This window comes from Zonotrichia albicollis, chromosome 3, assembly GCF_047830755.1.
Source record: "Zonotrichia albicollis isolate bZonAlb1 chromosome 3, bZonAlb1.hap1, whole genome shotgun sequence".
Taxonomy (NCBI): domain Eukaryota; kingdom Metazoa; phylum Chordata; class Aves; order Passeriformes; family Passerellidae; genus Zonotrichia; species Zonotrichia albicollis.
In genome coordinates, this window is record NC_133821.1 from 104195995 (window position 1) to 104202517 (window position 6523).

Genomic DNA, 6523 nt, shown 5'->3' on the forward strand with positions numbered 1-6523 from the left:
CAGATAACTCTCTTCTCCCTAAAATTCTCCAGAGTTTAAATTCCAGATGCCAAAATTAGCAAGTACAGGATCCCTTCAGCTCATCACTGGAAACACTTGTTACTGTATTTGCTGACTTTCACTGCTCACCCAGCTGCACAGGTTCCCCTAGGACCGCAATGCCTGTGATGGATAATAGTTCAGCATTTGGGGAATTAAGAAGCAATTTGAATTTTTGGAAAGACTGGGTTCTTTTCAGTTCTAGTTTAGTTTAGTTAGTTTCAAAGCCTTTACAGAATGAGTCAAGCAGGTTTGTAAACAGTTCATATTTTCAAATTCTTTATGTCTTTGCGGTTGTCAGGGAAAATATTTATTGAAGGGCTCGGCTTTGGCCTCACTTTGCTTCTATCAAAGGTAATGGTTTCAATGTTTTCAGTGGCAGCAGATAGTTGACATCAAAGCTTTGGGAAATCCTATTTTGGAAAAACAATGATGTCTCCTGGGTCTGAAGACGATGTGTAATGTAAAGTTTTGTGGATTTGGGGGATGGTGATACTTATTTCAGTTTTATTTGGTTTTACTTATCCCAGGGTGTTAGGAGCAACATGTCACAGAAAAAGGATGGACTAATTATATTCTCATAGATGGTTTTACTAGAAGGAAAAATTATTAGACTTTTATAATTCAGGAAAAAAAAAAGTTCTGCATGTAACTAAAAAACTAAAGAATGTGTGCAAGCATCCTGTAAAGAAAAACGATTTGTAAAGACAGCCATATCTAAACTGCCAAAATTGTTATAAATACATCTGATTAGAATTTACCATGCCTGCATGCATATACAGGGTATTTTGTTTGGAGTTTTTTAATAGTGACAAAATTCACCAACAAATGTTTTTTCAGCACAATGACTGTATCCTCTTTACTATACAGAACCATGCATTCCTGCAGTAATGGTTTTCAATAACGATTACAAAGCAGCACTCTTGAAATTTTTTTTAAATAAATGTTTAGAAGCTGCAATTTATAAACTCCATAAAAGTATCCATTATCTTTATTTCCTGGGTTTCCTTAACTGTTCCTTGGGTGTTATGACTAGACTTTGATATATCAACAAACATAATTTATGGCATAATTCGTGTCTGGTTGATATGTTTAGTTACTGGTTGATATGTTTACTTACAGGTTAATATGTTTACTTACTACATTATCTAGCAGTTGATTTAGGATTTCCCATTTAAATTACCCTGTCTATTTAGAGGCCTTATTTGACAACGTTTCCCATTGCATTCTTTTTCTTCCCATCAGCTGAATCAATAATTTATTGGTATATTTTTCACTAAATAAACACAAAAACTGATAAGCACAGTTAGCCCAGGAAAACATGCAAGGAAAATGGAAATACTTATTATATTTTTACACAACTTCCTTGTTACAAAACTAGCCTCTACATCCCTAGTGCAGCCTTTCAAAAGACTGATCCATATTTAACATTTAACAGCAGATTCTTACCCAGAAGCTTCAGTGTAAAGGAAAGCAAAGAGAAATTTCATTGCTGCAAACTCAGGAGATCTGAGCCAGACCAGTGCAGCTACAGTTTGTGTTCTTTTGTATTCTCTCCACTTTTTAGTTTGAGGCAGATGAACAGATTACAGAGAAACTCTAAGCAAAGACTGAAGAGAGCAAGTAATAGGGGGCACAGAGAAACTGCTTGTTTTGTTTGGCTGGTCCAGAATTTCAACAGAACTTTAGGAGCATTGACTTCAGCTGTTCAAAGTGTCATTAAATGACAAGCTCAGAAAACATTGTTCCTGTGTTGCAACATTTTGTTATTAGTCGAGGTGTACTCCTCACATTTTCAATTAAGATGAGCTTTATACAGTGTCTATACAAAAAAAAAAAAGAAACCTTACATTTTAGGAACATAAATAAATGTATACATACCACATTTAGAAATTTTTAACAACTTTTTAATCAAATTTTAGCTGATTTAATTTGGCTTTTTCTAGTAACAGTCCCTACATTTAAATTCTTACTGATTATTGACAGCAGGGTTTAATGCTGTGGGACAGAAACACTCACTAGTTTGATTTTTTTCTCATTGTATGTTATGAAGAGACCTACCATTAACATAAAGTTGTCTTAAAATTTATTAATTTTGAAGTTTAAAACACACTTTTCCCTATTTTTGTCAATCAGATGTATTATTTCAGAGAACTTATGGAAATGCTTCTCTATACTATCAGAAAAATAATAATCTAGATTTATGAATAACTTTATTATATTTATGTGGGTTTTACAATTGCAAAGGGTGATTCAGAAGCTTAGCAGGATGAAGTATGTCTCTTATCCCCTCAACCAACTCTCTCTGTGAAAGAGGATGCTGGTTTTCTGTGGCCACACTGCAAGTTCTGGCTGTAGCTAGGCTACCAGAAGAACATTTAGGGAACCCTTAGCTGCTCTTTGCCACCCCCACCACAGATTTCCACCTCCCAAGTTCTGCCAGTGTAACTTGTCTGGCTGCTCCCCAGCCTGTGCTGAAATGAGCCAGGCCCACTCACTTTCAGTGACAGGTCTTTGCAGGTCCACCTTGGTTTGCCTGAACTAACACAGAGAGTGAGTTTTTGGAAGACTGGGCCAGCAGGATTGAGGGCAGAACTTTTCAGAGGATTTTTATGGTCAAGAGGTGAAGGTGTCCCCTGACCTATCAGAGCTGCCACTGAAATGGGACAGGGCCGTAGGTGCCTTCTTGTCTGACAGCGAGAAGGCAGGACAAGTGCTGTACTCCAAGTGCAGCCAGATCCAGCAGAAGCTAAATGAGGTCTACTGCCCCAGCTACAGATTACTGCCCTCCCTCATTAACTGGATCTTAGCATTTCCCCAAAACCCACACTGTATCTGGGATTGCTTTTAACCTCACTTTTTTTTAAGTAGTTTGATTCATTAAATACCTCCAAACACTTGTGTTTCTAACCTAACCCACTTTGATAAGTAGTGAACTAGGGTGTGGCCAGATAAATTGATATACTGGTAGACTTGATAGGGATCTCTGGTTTCACCTGGTTAAGTGATAGGTGAAGCAACACCTGAGACCTTTGTTAAAGCCTTCTGAAGAGCAGCTATGTCTTCTTTTGCCTGCCTGATATAAACCCCCACCTAAAAATCACTTCAGGATGCTTTTCTAATTTTTTAGCTACTTCATTCTAGAAGAGCTTTGACATGCTAGGAATTAATGTGGAAAGCAGTGTATTCCAGCTAAGTTTCCTGCATTCATAAACCAAATACTAACATCACACTGGAAACATGAGCATATATGTTTAGAAAGGGCATAGAACTAAACACAGAATGCTGAAGGCAGGGCTACTGCAAGTAGAATTACTAAACAAAAGGTTTAAGATGATAGAATCACTTCTCTGAATTCTTGTGTAACTGAAATGAGACTCTTCCCCTGTTCATGTAGATGAATTCAAGGTTTACCACTTTTAATACTACTTTATCTTAAAAGGTGGAATCTTTCTTGGACCAGCTTTTGCACGCAAGGAAAACAGAAGGTAAGACCTTAGACAAGGGAGAGAAAAAGCATTGTGATAATGTTATCTGTCTCAGCTTAGTGTTCATACTAGTACTTAGAATTCCTCAGCTGGTGGAGTTGCTGAAGCTGAGACAGATGAAGGCCTTTGCTCTTACTTCAGCAAATCATGCAAAACAATGAGCTTGTATATAATAGGCAATAAGTTGTCTCATTGAATTATGTAACAGTGTAAGAGAGCTTGAGCTGCCCTATGTGACAATGGGCTGGATAACCATGTGGTGTGCTTCTTACTTAACTTCAATGCAACTGAGTGTGGTGTCTGACCCTGCTTTCAGCAGAGGGTTGGACCAGACAATATGCAGAGGTCCCTTCCCACTTCAGTCATTCTGTGACCTTAAAAGTTGTGTGAGTCTGTGATCTTGAATGCTGACAACACATCAGCCGCTCATAGTATGAAAGTGTGCAAAGTAGTCCAAGTTTTATGTTATATATGGTGTTAGCCCACTTCTACTCCAAACTTCATTGACCTAACTCCTCTTGACTTGTATGGGAACTGTCTATACCAGATGCTCTGTTCCTGCTAATAATCAGGAGAAATTAATTGCAAAAAAAAAAAAAAAAAAATTAGATTTCTAAATTTAACTGCCTTTCTAATATGTGTGAAACTGATTGCATTTTTGTTGATTGGTACAGTAGAAAAGTTGGCTTTGTTTTCTGTTTCATAGTAACTAGCTACTAAATATCTGTTTTTTGCTATTCCCTGTAGTATTTGTGCAGAGGATTATTGAATGAAAGTTCAAGAGGTTTAAAGTGTGGTTGTAGTGCTTTGAGGTGGTAGATATGCTCCCAAAACACAGGTAGGAGCAGCTTTGCTGAATACTATGATATGTTCCAAAAGCTTGATAGCTTGAAAAACATCTTTATAGTAGTTTGGAGTGCTTGAACATTTGTCTTATTTAAAGATAAAACATAAAGCTGTTATGAAATTTATTTAAAATGGTTTCTGTGAGTTTCTTCCTAGCAATTGAACTGCATGACAGGTTTATTTTCAAAGGTAAATGTCATAGATTATTTTTACTTACAAATAACAATTCTGAAATTACAGAAATTTCTATACAGCAACAGGCATTGATAATGATAATAAAATAGTTACCAGACTTCAGCGTGCCTATGTTTGAAAGAGTGGAATGAGAAATGTGTTGAGACTGCTTAGTTTGTATCTCTGCAGCCCCTTATCATCACAATTTGGGATTATTTGCCTACAGCCACATACTCATTTACAAGGAATTGACAACAATGTCTCTTTTGATGGCTCCAAGGCTATATTTCAGGGTGGCCCTGTAGAGCAACCAGCATACCTTTGACACAAAATGTGACATAAGGCTACATTACTTTGATCTGTGTCCTTCTTAAATGTTGTTATAAAAAATGATAGTGTGTTACATTGCATCCCCTAATTACTTAAAAAAAGAAGCAGTTGTGAAGTTAAGCTATAAACTAATTTCTATGACAACCAAAAATATGGTCAAAACATGGCTTTTCTAGCAGAGCCTACCTCTCTGGTACAGAAGTTTTCATCACATATTGGAAAGGAGAATTTTTGCCTTTTTCCTCTGATCCTACAGATCAGTGTTTCTCTTGTTAGTAACAGAGCTTTTCAGACAAGAGGCATCTTTCAACACCAGCAGGTCAGGTATGATGGAAAAAGACAACAGCTGCAGAAAGATAAAGCTACCTGATAATTCCTGTGCTTTTTAACTGAAAGCTGTAGCAGCAGGCCAGCCAGCCTGAACATAAATTGTTACAGAGAAAGTGTCACACAGACACAGAGGGATGAGTATAAACATAGTATAGAGAAACAATTTGCTGCTATTCTCAGGTTTTGGGAATTTCACCTACAACCTGCCACTGTCCAGAGAACTGATAGGACCTGCAGTGGCAGAAAGCAAACTGAAAAAAATCAGTATTGACACAGAAAATAACGAGGGAATGAAGAAAGAGACCAACTGGACTCTTCTGGCCATCAGCAACTTTCTTGAATGATTTCACCCTGAGGTGCAACATTTCCATTGAACCTGAATTTGGTTCAATTGAGGAAAAAGAGCATCTGCAAATAAGTTATTGGCTCTACCAGTGCTTTCTCTTGCTGTCTCACTGCTAAAATTTTGCTTTTCTTTCTTACTGTTGTAGATAACTATAAATTAAGTATCAACAGGATTGCTTCTCCCCTTTCCATAAATCCAGGGGAAATTACCTCTTCAAATCTACTGGACTTCCTCTCTGCCTGTTACCAGGCTCCTCCTGCTCTCATGGAATTGTTGTTGCTGTCTCCTAGCTGCAAATTTAAAGAAACTGGAGTGACTGTGGAAACGGGGTGGGACAGTTTTAGAACTGAGCTTATGCATATGCAAGGAAAGTATCAGCAAAGGGTGCCTGGGAAGATGATGGAATCTGCGTTTGCAGAGACATTCTGAACTTGACAAAGTCTTCAGCTGCCTGCTCTAGAGGGCAAAGTAAAGTAAACCCTCTGCAACAGAGGGTTTTACTTGACATCCTCCTGAGATTCCTTTCAACCTGAATTATCCTGCAAGGCTAAAAGTAGGGAGACAAAATGGAAAAGGCATATAATCAAATGAGGAAGGTAGCAATAGAACTAATCAAAAATTCTAATCCCCCTTCCCCAAAAGTTATTTTGGTTTGGAATGAGATGTTGGACTAATGCAAACTTTTTTGATGGCATAGGAATAAATCACTGCACATGTGCATAATTCTCCTGTGAGTGACATTTCATCTGTGTTAATGGAGGGCTAGCTCTGTTTTCTCCCTCTGAATGGATGGTAGACAGTGAAGCTGCAGGGGGTTGCTCCCATCATCCATTAACGACTTAAGATACCTGGGGAAAATGGAGAACAGGGGGAAAAGAAACAGGGGAAAGTAAAGTTACAGAGTAATTCTGAACTGTTTCTTTTCTGTGTTACTCAGTACCCAGGCAATATACTATGTTAAGGTGGGCCT